Genomic DNA, 13,205 nt, shown 5'->3' with positions numbered 1-13,205 from the left:
AAATGTGATTAATAGTTAGGTGAACTATATTACAAACATGGAATGTGATTCTGTGTCTCTTACAGACAAGAAGACTGACTGAAATCAGTAGTTTTCTTGTTTTAAAGGCCGTTGAATCATGCTCACATTGATTTTGTTTTAATTATCTTTTGGAATGATCTCAATATAAGCAAGAATGGCTTGTAATATAATTACATGGATGTTTATACAGACTGAGATTGTGACCTATGCATCTGAAAGTTGTAAAGGCCTGTAATACCCCATTAGGTCACAGTTCAGTTTCTCTGGCTAAAACTCAGTCACATTGTAGCCCCCCAGGCATGAATTTCACCATTGCTATATTCAACAACAGTATATTGAATATTATGCCATTTAAATGAGAACAATTATCAGTGAAAGTTAAGGGCAGCTGTTACAGACTTGCCACATATTGACTTCATTAGCACTCGACTGTGGATTTTCTTAATGAGTGAATGAAGACCTATGATAGGTGTGTAGTCGAGCATCCCTGTTAATTTAGCTGTCTAATTTCAAAGAATCACACACTGGTCAAGGTTAGAAGGGAGGTCATCTTGTCCAAGCAGAGCCACCTAGAACTGTTTGTCCAGGACCATGTCCAGATGGCTTTTGAATATCTCCACAGGATCTCTAGGCAAAAAGTGCATTTTTTTCCATTAAAGCTAGAAATCACAGTATATGGCAGAAGAGGAGAATGCTTAGTAAAACATACATGCAGAGAAAGCTTGGGAAAATTAATTAAATCTATGATAACAAAAATGTCTTCTTTAAAAATAGCTCTATTGAAAGTTTTTGTTAGAAAGGAGAAAAGGGATATGCAGGGAAATTTGAAAGGAAATGTATAGTAACTTGAGCACAGTAAAAGTGCAGACAGGTAATGTCTCCTTTGACCAAAAGGCATTTTTTTCCATGAAGCTTATCATTATAGATTGAAACTTTTCAAAGAATTGTTTGAAGCTTTCAGAATCAGCTTTTACATTCAGAAAACTCTGAATGAAATATTGTAAGCATGGTACAGGAGCATCAAATTTATCAAATATGAAAACAAACCATCTGGAATATCATGAACCATGGGATTGTTGATAGGCTACCATTCAGTGAACTGAGGAACATCTGACTTTTAGTCAGAAATTATAGTTCCTTGTATCTTGTCTGTCCAAACCCACCTAAGTTATCTCCTATTTCCAGTCAATGCCAGTAAATTTACCATACATACAATTATATATTCATTGTATATCAAATACATGTATCATATATATGCATATCAAATATATATCCATAGGGAAAGGTTTGCTATGGTAATGTAATTAGAGAAGCATAATCTAGTAAAAATAATACTTTACACTTGTAACTTTTCTATTCTCCCGTTTTTTCCTCAGGGGAGGAAAAACAGGAAGCTTAGTAGCAAGGACTAAGAGAAGTAACAGAATAGAAAAAGGTAATGGTTGTAACAGATTCCAGAACACTTTACCTAGGTTCGAGTTCCAGTGCTCATTAATTAACCACCATGCAAGAGATTTGTAAAGCTGGCACAAAACTGGAGTTTTATGCTTTGGGATGGTCTAACACATCTACCTGTGCTGAATGTGCCCTCAACATGATGTTAAAATATTTTAATATTTTCTCTAAATGGAGGCGTTTTTTGAGGGGTAGGATAGATGTATCCACTCAAAATCAACTACTATTGTCAGATGATTTCCACAACCAACTGACCAGCTAACCAACCAACCAACCGACCAAGCAAAAAACCCCAACAATCAACCAAATAAACAACCCCCCTGCGAGCCTCACAACTTTTTCCTTGTAACTTTTGAGAAAAAGCTCATGGAAGCTTTGAAACATGTTGAAACAAGAGAAAAACAGTTGTTTATTAGTACTGCATAGTGGGTGGGATTATTTGTAATACCTTCATTTTGACTAATGTTTCCAAATAGCAAATTAAAAATCAATGGGCAGAGAAAAATGCAGTATTTATGCCTTCATTCAGTGGCTGCATTAATAGAGCACAGGAAGTCAAGGAACCCTGAAGCCACAGAGGTAATTTGATAACACTGCCTTTCACATTTGGGCACAGTCACAATATTGCCAGTAATAGCTGAAAGACATTAAGACCTGGCAAGATTCTCTGGCCTCCATGCAATAAATTGAGTTTCTAGTGAATAGATACCTATCAATGAAATGTTAGTGATCATTCAGTCACCAATCTCGTCAGACTGCCACAGGATGAATGCTTTAGCAGAAGAGCTGTTCTCTTATCTTTAGAACTAATGCTTAAAAAGACTTTATGGCATAGGGGACCATTCTGGATTGTGTTTGCTCCATAGGAATTCAGAGTGCTTAAGCTTTTAGGCTTGTTTTTTCTGTCTCAAGGAGTTAATTCACCGTACTTGGTGTTGACCTGTATGTGATTAGTGAGCCCATAAGTTTTTGCTTTTGGGAACACCTAACTTCATGTGTCTTTTACATGACAAGAGACGGTTTTTGTCAAAAGCAGTAGGTGTTTTGGGTCAAATACTGCACATGCTACTCAAAGAGATGTATGTGACTAGTGGCTCTATTGACTTTACTTTTTTCTGTAAAGAACAGCTCAACTGCGAATCTCCAACTCTGATTTAATTCCATCTAAGCTGAGAGAAGACCTAACTTTGCCAGCTGTTCCGTGATCCACCAGAGATCACAGGGCTGGGAAGAATACCCCATCCATTTGCTAGTGTAGTTGCATTTGTAATTGCTCCCTAGCCAGGTTGTCTCTAAACAAACCAGGTTAGAAAAATCTTCCTTCTAAATGTGCAAGTTAACTCTCATTGTGCTGAAAGGGCTGGAGAGGAATTATGCCACTAGCAGTGAACAGCTGGGGCATTCAGCTTTTACACTGGTCCAGCTGCAGAAGGAAGGACATGTGATTACATCTTAGAGTCCATAAACTGACTGCGTGCAAATAATGATTCAGTGTTTTGAGTAACAACTCAATACTTTTTCAACTGTTTTGTGGTCAAATAGTTGTACTCTCTCAGTGTAAGAGAGGAAAATATATCTCGTCTTTAGAATACAAAGAAGGAAGCAGAGGCACAGAACAGAACACTGGCAGAATTAGAAAAAATGGTCTAGACCCAGGAGTTCCATTCTTATCATCATGCCCTTGAAAAAAAAGTAGATTAGTCAGTAGCTTATAGGCAACATCTTAGCTGCCAGACTCTCTGGTGCTGCTCACAGCTATGAGAAATTTTAAAAAAATAAAAAACATAGAACAAAGTCAAAATTAACGCCAGCTGGAAGACTATGGGTATTTTACAGGTCCAAAAGGAGACTCACTCACAAAAGTTCATATACTGGACACTACATGGGAAATCACTAATCCTAAATGAAGGTCTTTCCTGTAGCTGAAACATGCTAAAAAAATGTTGAAATTCAAAATTATTAGGTATCATTTTCTGCTTTGGGAAAATTGGTCTAGTCTTCCATTGTTGTGATTGCTCAGTAGTCCTAAGCAACTGGTAAGCAATTAACAGCTAAGTCAGCTGTTAATTGCTTAACAGCTAAGAAGTCAGCTAAGAAGGTTTGCTTTCAGAAGGTATACATGGTTCAGGGCAGAAAGTAGGGAGGTGTGGGCAGTTTTAGACATTTTTTCAAAAAAACAAAATCCCATAACTAAAACAAACTCATTGAAATTATTAAATACTTAGCAGGGTTTAAATAATTCAGTTCTGAGATTTTAAAAGAAAAGTTAGCTATATGGATAAGAAAAGTTAGCTATATGCATAGTGAAACTACATGCTCACATATATTCGCATATATGTATCAGCAGATATATATACTGGTATAACTGATATTGTCAGTTATATTTGACAAACAGTTTCTCAAATTATTGTAAAACATAGTTTCTCTTCGTAGTATGGGTAAGTTGGTTCCTGTACTAGCTTGCCATCACTAGTTTGTTCATTTTTCCATTCAGATTAAATGAAGATATTTGGGTAAAGGCCAAAGAAAGAAGTTTGAACATCTTTAATAATATTGTTCCTAATTTCTTTCTTTCTCAAAGTAATCCCTTATCACTTCACCTTCTAAATATTAATACACACATAGATAGAAATTGCACAGACAGAAATTGCTTTACTATTCTTAGAATTAAATATTGCCCACCATTGGCTTGCTCTCTAATCTCTTTTAGAGACTCTATAGGGTCTTAGATTTTCTGTCTGAAATCATTTGCCTTATAAGATCTTTGAACTTCTGCTGTAGAACCTAAAGCACAAGGGCTATTTCATTTAACAACTTGTCAAACAGCCTCCAATGCTTAAACATAAAGAACATTAGAAAGAAAACAAATGAAAAGAAGCTCTGATACCAGCTTTTGCAAGGTAGACATGGAGTGTCAGGTTGCTGCAGTGATGGTATCATAATTTAAGTTCAATTTTGTCTGCTATCTATAATCATGAGTCACGCAAAGTTTCTGTTGGGCTTTTTTTTTCCCCAAGTGTTATCAGGTGATTTTATTCTTTGTCTTTTTGTTTTTCTCTTTTTTTGTTTTTGGTTTTTCCTTTTTTTTGGAAAGGTTTTTGTCTTGTTCAACAAGAACTCCATTAAAATATTGGTATTCTGTATTATTTGTTAGTTAATATTAAAGATAATTAAAATAAATAGGCAAATAAATAAAGAAAAATAAAATTACTGTTGCAACCCAGTAAATGTTAATTGACAGTTTCATATGTGAATAATAAAAAAGAAAATTTGTTTGTGAAGGTTTTGTATTTATTTTATTGACTTTGCTTCCTCATTGGTCTATTTGCCAAAACGTTAATTAATACTTTACACTCTTTTAGCTGTGGCCACTGGAGAATCTCCATGCCTTTTAAGAAGCAGTCACATAGTGTTTCCATGCTTCTATGAGTAGTATGCCTTTTTTATAAAAAAAAACAACTTATAAAACTGATGCAAATAAAGGTTAAGAAGTTTATCTAGTAAGGATTTTAACAAAGCCAAAGTACAATGTAAGCCTTTCACATACAACATTGTGTTATCCATAATAACTGCCACCCACTTTAATTACTTGATAATGAAGGAAGTTACCTTGTTACAGATTAATATATTTTCTTCAGCTTTGTTACATATAATCCTGTCTTGTGTTTTCTTTTCTTCCTTGCAGTTATTTTTAACACTCATGTGTGTCCTTTAGTTCCGATGTTTTTTAACAGTGGCCCTCAGAGCAAACAACACTCAAAGCTGGATAACATTTATCCAGACATCTAGTCCTGCAGTACACACAGGATTTAAAAGTCTTTCTTTTGTATGTGCTCTGCCTGTTTCTTGTTCTTTCAGCTGCTCTGTTCCTTTCTCCCTCTCTTTCCACTTCAATTTCCTTATTCTTTTGTCACTGCCTCTCTTCCCCCCCACCAACTTTTTTTACTTGCTTATTTTCCCTTCTTCAGCCTCACCTTAGTTTCACTTTCCCTTGATCTCTGACTTTTCCTCTTTAGCACAAAATGATGTAAAAGATCTGTTAAATGTCCATCTTCTGAGTGCTCTATTCCTCCCATGGAATCACTGTATGCTAATATTTGAAACTCTGGAAGAGTTTTTCTTTTCCCCTGTGTGCCAGTTTAGTATGACTGCCGTACACTTCTGTGGAATGGAGATGACTCTTCTTAGCTATTCTAATCTAGGTGTCTGTCTTTACCCTAAACAGAGGGTGGAAAAATCTCAGATAAACCTTAAAAGACTGAAAAGGGAGATAGGAAACACAGCACAACTGCTGAGCCAGGGAGAAGCTTTGTTGTGTGTTGGAGCAAAGCAATGCCAGTTGTTCTACAGTGTGAAGTACTTTCAGATTTTCTCTGTATCTGCACTATCTTCCGTAAGATCTCTCTGATGCTTAACGCTCCTGATTACACTAGTACTATATCAGGATATTTATCATGGTTCACACTTTAACCAAACAACAATAAAAATAAAGTCCAGAGAGCAGATGACACTTCTGAATGCAACCAGGACAAGTTACGTGACAACAGATGTCTCAGTACACGCAAAGATCATTGGGTTTTCCAGAATATGTGCAGCTGGAGAGCTGTGCTATTGCTGCTCAGTGTCTTGCATCTTGCAAGGGTAATGAAGCAGAGGGCTGTATAACCCCTGGTGATCAACAGAAGTATACATCATGCTAGTTCCTAATGATTACTATGAAATAGTTAGCCTTTATAGCCATAGTGCTTCACATTGCTCTGAAATGTAAAGGCGGCTGTTTAATGGAAAGGATTTATGTCTGTCAATCAAAAAAAAAGGAAAAGGGAGAAAGAGAGAGAGAGAGAGAGAGAGAGACTTTTGTGTAGGTGTATTTGTCCTATCTGGAATGTGTACTGACTGTTTACAGTACTAGGGGTGAGAAGCTGTGATCCCACTGATGTACTTCTCTCACAGCTAATAGACTGCAGAGCACAGAAATGTTTGTTACTGAAGGTCTGTCAGGCGTGCGCCAGGACCATGTGTGCTTGCTTTTTAAAATGGAGCTGAAAATCTCTTCACCTGCCAAGGCTTGAGTTCATGATCCTGTGTCTCTCTTGTGATAGTTGATGAAATCACAAACACCCAAAGCAGAGTGAAGGATGAAGGAGGTGAGAGGAATAGTTCATTCCCTAGGCTGTTTTAGGTGTGAGTGATGCCATCAAGCATTTCAGAAGAAACAGAGCCCTGAACTTGGGTCTTGGCAGGTAAGCCAAAGAGGAAACTATTTCCAGCTTTCTTGCTTCAGAATGTGGCTGAATTTATATTAACCATTTATGATCACAGATCTTTTTCCTTCAAATACATATGAGTGTGCATATGTGTGTCTATGAGTGTGTGTATGTGTGTCTATGTATATTTATGTATATATACATGTACTTCAAAAATCTATAAATTATATTTCTATTTCTAGTACATTGTGATTGTGTGTGTCTTTGAAGATCTCCGTTTAAGAGATTGATTCTCTGTGGATAAAGGAAGGGTAGAGAATGGCTTTCCTTGTAGCCTGGAAAATCACTTGCTGACAATGCCATGTTGGAACCTCTACCAGAACATATCCTGCACTGTGTCAAATAAATAGTTGAGGACAGGATCCTGGGGTTACTGTTCACCTCAATTTTCTTGTGAGAAATGCAGTGACTTGTTATGAAGTAAAGAAAATAAAAAGGGCGTAAAGCTATTGATTGAAGGGAAATATGTGTGTGCCTGTGGAGGGGAGTGGGTTGTGCCAAGAATCTGAGGAATTAACATCATTCTTCTCACTAAAAGCAGCTCAGAGTTTAGAACTTCTGCTTTTTGTAGACTATTCTCTTTGCAGAGAACCTTGGGTTGAATTCAAATCATGGTCCTGGAGGTGATAAGGTTGTGATATTAACCATTCAGCTACACATCAGTGGAGATTAACTCAATTAGAGAGTATGGAGTCCAGACCATGACACTTAAATGGATTTAAGACTTTTTTTCCAGTTTAGAAATCTCTTGCTTTGAGTTTAGGTGTGGTTCTGATTGTCTGTGTGTCAGCCTTGACTTCAGGCACTTAGGAAATTTAGGTCCACAGACACTTAGGAACCAAGGAGGGCCACAGAGAATCAAACTTGTCATCTGTCCAGCATCAGTTGATTTACTGTTTTTCTTGAAGTCCAAGGGATCTCAAGGGGACTTTTTTTCCCTTGCAGCACTGATCTTTCAATGAGGTGCTAGTGCCTGTCCTGAGCAATAACAGAGAATAACAGTGAAGTGTGAGTGACTCTTATTAGGAAGGGTAAATGTCATTAACACTTACTGTTGCCTTCTAGGCAGTAAGAGGACAGCATTGAATGCAGACAGACAATCCCCTTTTACTTATCAAGGTATATTTTGACTCTAATGAAGATGAACTTCCATATTTTAATTGAGAAATTTACTTTTCTTTCCCGTGAAGAAACATCTTCTCTGATTCACCTGTCATTTTGCACCACGTTCTAGAATTCTGAATATTTTACTTGAAGCCAGGAAGTGTGTATTATTCTATTGGCTCTAATATATTAACTTCCAGCACAAGTCCTTTATGCTTCCGCTTGATTTTTTTTTCTCCTCCTCCAAAGCTTGAACAAAATGTTCCAATCATCCCAGTTTATACTTGGATGTTGTTAATTAATGTTTATGAAGTGCTTTGAGATCATCTAGTGAAATAGAATGTGTAATTATGATTATTCTTTAGTCAAATTCTGAAACACCACCACCACTGGAACAGTAATTTCAGTAAATATATTTTTTTTAATTATCTTTTGAGCAAATAGAAGAGAAATATTTTGTTTCATGAGTTCATTTTTACCTTTTATAGTAGTGTAAATATGTCTTTTTCCATCCAGCCTTGGTGGATTCTTCACGAAGAATCTTGCCAGAATTGCGCCCTGAAGTCTTGCATTCCATCTACTGGAAAGGGTGTGGAAAAAGGGTGTGGAAACCTCTGTTACTGACTGGCAGTTGCCTGCACAGAAAGAAGTCACTTGTAGGACAAGTAGATTTTTAAAACTGCTGGCCTGGTATATGTCAGCTTGCTGGGTTTGTTTGTATCTCTATAGCCTGAGTATGATGTAGATATGGTAGTAGAATTAACATAATTACATTTTTATCCGTTGGGTGTCTTTTAGTTGTGTCCAAACTGACATATGGTGCTGACAAACAGATATAGCAGAAATAAGGCAACTTATCAAGTTGCTTTTAATGTAGCTTATGCTGCACCAGGCTTTCCATTAAAAGCGCTCAGACTATTTGGAAGTAGCTAGGGCAATGCCTGGGAAAACTTGGTCAGTTCATGCTGAGTATGTAATGTTGTGATCCACAGAAGTGTTTCTGTCCAACTCATGTCTTTTAGAAAGGATTTCATAAAATAAAATTTGGGGTTAAAGTACTAATTTATTGTAATAAGTACTAATTTGGTTGTTTTCCATGTGGGAACTGTTTTCCTCTTGATAGCATTTCAGATAGTACCATAGGATGCAAAAAAGAGCTCTCTCATTTGTAGGTTCAAAGGGTTGTGAGGTAGTGGGTCTAAGAGCCATGACATTCATTTTCTGCCACAGCTGCAGGCAGAGATATGTTTCTTGGTAGAAAAAGAGTGAGGAATTAATAATGTCTGTAGCAGATTGCTCACAGAATTTGTATTTGTTGTGAGGCTCAGAGAACCTGAATGTTACAGAATGTGATATCTTCTGGGACAACTGACCAGCAGATGTGTGGTTGTCCAGAGATAGAATGGCAGTCAATTATGATGTTCATACCATCTCAGACCTAGCCACTTCCAGCCTTCATTCTGGGGGCTGTGGCATGAGAAGCGTGTGTTGCCCCAGCTACATACGGCTAGCAAATTGATTGTACAGGATGAGCCAAAGATGAACCTTGAAAGAGTGTCTCATAATACTTCATTGTATATATTTTCAAACCCAGGAACTTTGTGTGTTATGAAGTGTACTGTCTTGTGACCCTGTGTATATGTCAAGTTGCTAATTTTGTTGCTGTGTTATAGTGCAGCATTATTGCGTGTGGTATTAATGCTGTCCTATAGCAATTATTAAGTGGAAGGTCACACTGGTATTTAGAAAGATATCTGTGTATCTGTTTTTCTGAAATGCAGTTAGGTCTCTCATTGGGTCATGGAAACCTTTTGATATAAATAACCTGAACTGTTTTTTTTTTCTGAAGTTACAAAAAAAAATTTAAAATATATCTTTTCAAAGTTGTTTTAGTTTCTTTGGTTTGTTGGTTTTTTTGGTGAATATTAACCTGCAGGATTAAATAGTTCAATAAAAATATAGTACCTTAGCACAGAACTGATTATTGTATCAATGTTGAGGTTTGTTTGGAGCACAAGAGAAGTGCCAATGCAAGGAAAGTTTTGTAGACTTTGAAGCACATTTGAAGAATTTTAATGCCAATCCAGTTTGACGTGCTTAAGAAGTTCCTCAATCTGAAAATTCAAAATGAAATTATACCTATATTCTCATTCCTGAATAATTACTTCAGTAACACAGTATGAATTTCCTGTACTAGTCACATCAGTCTTCTGGTGTGTGTCCATAAGGCTTTCCCCCACCACCAGTCTGCTTTATGCTGTAGCACTCTCTAACTTCCTTGCTAAGGTACCCATTTTTACTTCAGCAGAGTGTTTGCCTTCAGCTGATACAAGATAATTGTATTGCAATTTCAGCAGCTACTGCACTGTAGAAAGTCCTTCTTGCTTTCTTTGTTTGATTTTTCTAGCTGGTCAAATGATCAGGACTTGTATAACAGTGGTTTTTATAACTTTTTTTTTAAATCAGTTCAAGAGATGGGAAGGAAAGTTGTCAAAACCTATGAAGTCTCTGAATGCTTTCTGTATGTGGCCAGGTAGTAGAGAGAGATTCTGAAGAAAAAAGAAACACATCTCTTTTGAGGCACCAAAGAAACTACAGTAGAGAAGCAGGGAGGAAAGAAGTTAGAAAGATGCAAACAAAAAGAAGAATCTCGGTTTATCATAGAGATATAAAGCCATAGGGAGCCAAACCTAATTTGTTACCCAGAGAACTGCTCAGACACTGTCAGAAAGTGGTTGCTGATTTAGCAAGGTGCGCAAGAACCTACCTAACTTTATTAGTACCCTTGACTTCAACAATCTTCTATTCACATGTTTAACATTAAGCATATGCTTGTATGTTTTTCTGAATTGGGGTCTCAGTAAATGTATGTAGGTCAGCCGAGGTCATGTAACAGCTCTCTTCCTGTAAGCACTGCTGTTTCCTTGAAAAGAAATTAATAGCAGGTTGTAAGAACTGTACAAGAAAGTATGTTTCAATTAAAAATTGTAGACTTCTCAAGATTCTTTCTTCATTGTTAATTGTTTTCACTGGAGTAGACTCCATCTATTTCTGCACAGACGTATTACATCTCTCAAAACCAAGCTGTGGATTGTTTATGGTGTATTATACAAATAGAGAGTCACTAATAAACCAGAACCTCATCCTGAGGTCTCCAAACCAGTTTTTCATGATGTCCAGAGCCTCCCTAAAGTAAGATCTAGACTTCTTTGGTCCAGGTTGCCTTTTCTTTCCTTCTTTCTTTCTTTCCTGCCAAACCAGAATTTTGTGGGGTAGGTGCAAAAATAATGGTGAGCACAAGGTCCTTTCCCACCCTGCCATCCCACCCCCATGCCTGTTGGTCAGCTGTGGATAACTGCTGCATCTCCCAGTTCTTTTCCCTCTAGCTGTGTGGCTCCAGGCCACTCTAGAACACAGCACTTCGACTCTGGCTGCACATTGAGCCAAGACTTTGACCAGCTTGCTAACCTGATTACATAGTAGGTACAAATTAAGGTATGAGTTTCTGTTCACTTTGAAACTTTTGGACATCATTTGCCAAATAGCTTCTGTGAAGAAGAGGAGGAGGCTTGCAAAAATGGTAGAAGTACTTGTTAATACATGATGAACTGGGGTAGCATGAGGAACAGAGAGCATCTAGAATCAAACACAGGGAAGGGAAAAGTCCCCGAATGTTACATTTCCAACAAACTTTGGCATGTTTAGAAACCAGCTGTCCTTCCTAGTATCCTGGCTTTTTATTTCTATCGGTAGCTTGTCCTTTGTGTCACTCAAGAACTTAAAATGAATCCTTAAAAAACAAATAGTACCGCATTTTGTTTGGAGGAAAAAAAGGAGACATGCTTTGGTGGATGGGATTGGTGTGTGGAGCTGGAAAAAATACAGTACTCTGTATGATCCTTAGAGCACTAATTTTGATCCAATAACATGGTAAATAACATAGACTGATATAAATAAACACACTTTTTATGGTTTGCACCATAAGCTTTATAATAATGTTTGTTTGTTTTTGCTGAAAGGTAACCAACAAAACTTTGACGTTATTATTTTTTCATTTACAGTTTTTAAAAGAAGTTGCTATTTTAATTTTTGGGCATGATAGTAACAGCACTGATATCTCTATGCAAACTTGTGTATCAAAACACAGGCTTCTAAATTCATAGGCCTACCTCTAAAGAGAAATTAAAGAAATTGATATTCCAATTTCCATCTATGAATACAAGAAAGAAAATTTGCATTTAGAGGCAATGTAACCAATGGAAAATCTTGTGTAGTCAGGCACTGTTTAATTGAAATGTATAGCTCAAAACTAAGCTCACCTTGCTCACTATAAATTCCATGCTTTTTTTGATTGTAAAGCATAGGGAATAATTTTTTCAAATTTCACTCTCTGAAATATGGCTTAGGTTTCCTATGCCTTTAGACTAGGTCCTCTAGCATGTGACATTTAAGCATAAAAAAGTTAAAAGTAGGATGGAAGAGAAACAAGTATTTAATCAGTATCTAGGGATATCAGTGTAGTATTTTCAGAAGGTTACTGATGCCAAATTCAACCAATATTCAGTTCCCAAATCTCTTACTAAACCTTTAAAAAATGATGTTGTGTTTCTTTTATGTCCAAAAGTTGTGTAAAAAACAATTTCTACAAAGCATAGTTAATAAAAATATTTTGATGATCAATTGTTAAGATAAAATGTAACTGTCTCACTTGCTTTGACTATGTATTTAAGTATTGATTCCCAGTGTGAGAAGTTCAGACACTGAGGAATCACAGCAGCTTTCCCTAAGAACCAGAGTGACACAGAAAAGGAGAAATAATTAAATATTTTGAATATCAGAAAGCAAGTAATGAGTAAGCTTGACTAATGTCACATCTACCCCCAACATACACATGCAGAGGACTATTTGCCTTTTAGTGATACTCACTTTAGATTCCCAAAACTGAAATATTTGGACTAAATCCTGAAAACAGTTACAATGCTGAATCAGTTTCTGCCTTTATATTTTAAAGCCTTAGAAGCTTTTTGAAGTCTGAACCTTTTCTGGCTCACATATCTCCCTCCTCCAGAGCATGCAAGAGCACAGTGTCCCTATGGCACAGAATTAAGAATAGGCAGTAACCATAGATATAAACATTTTTCTCTCTCTGCCTTGGAGGAACCCAGCTGTTGCTGACTACCCTTCCTTTTCTCTTACCATTCTGGAGTCTGTGACACTCTCTATTTTGACAAAACCTGAATTTAAAAGTTTTAAGCTTAAGCATTTAGTTTGTTAATGTTTTTTCTCATTTTTCCCCTTTCCCTTTCCCTTTCCCTTTCCCTTTCCCTTTCCCTTTCCCTTTCCCTTTCCCTTTCCCTT

At 36.8% G+C, this 13,205-nt stretch overlaps 1 protein-coding gene across 3 annotated transcripts in view; it reads left to right on the top strand.

The window, feature by feature from the left end:
* The window catches only part of BNC2 (basonuclin 2), a 242,068-nt gene that overhangs the window by 135,496 nt on the left and 93,367 nt on the right, over positions 1–13,205 (top strand). The gene's annotated exons all lie outside the window — the stretch shown is intronic.

Source organism: Parus major, chromosome Z, assembly GCF_001522545.3.
Source record: "Parus major isolate Abel chromosome Z, Parus_major1.1, whole genome shotgun sequence".
In the NCBI taxonomy this organism is placed as follows: domain Eukaryota; kingdom Metazoa; phylum Chordata; class Aves; order Passeriformes; family Paridae; genus Parus; species Parus major.
The sequence above is the reverse complement of the archived record's forward strand: the minus strand, read 5'-3'. Positions and strand labels throughout refer to the sequence as shown.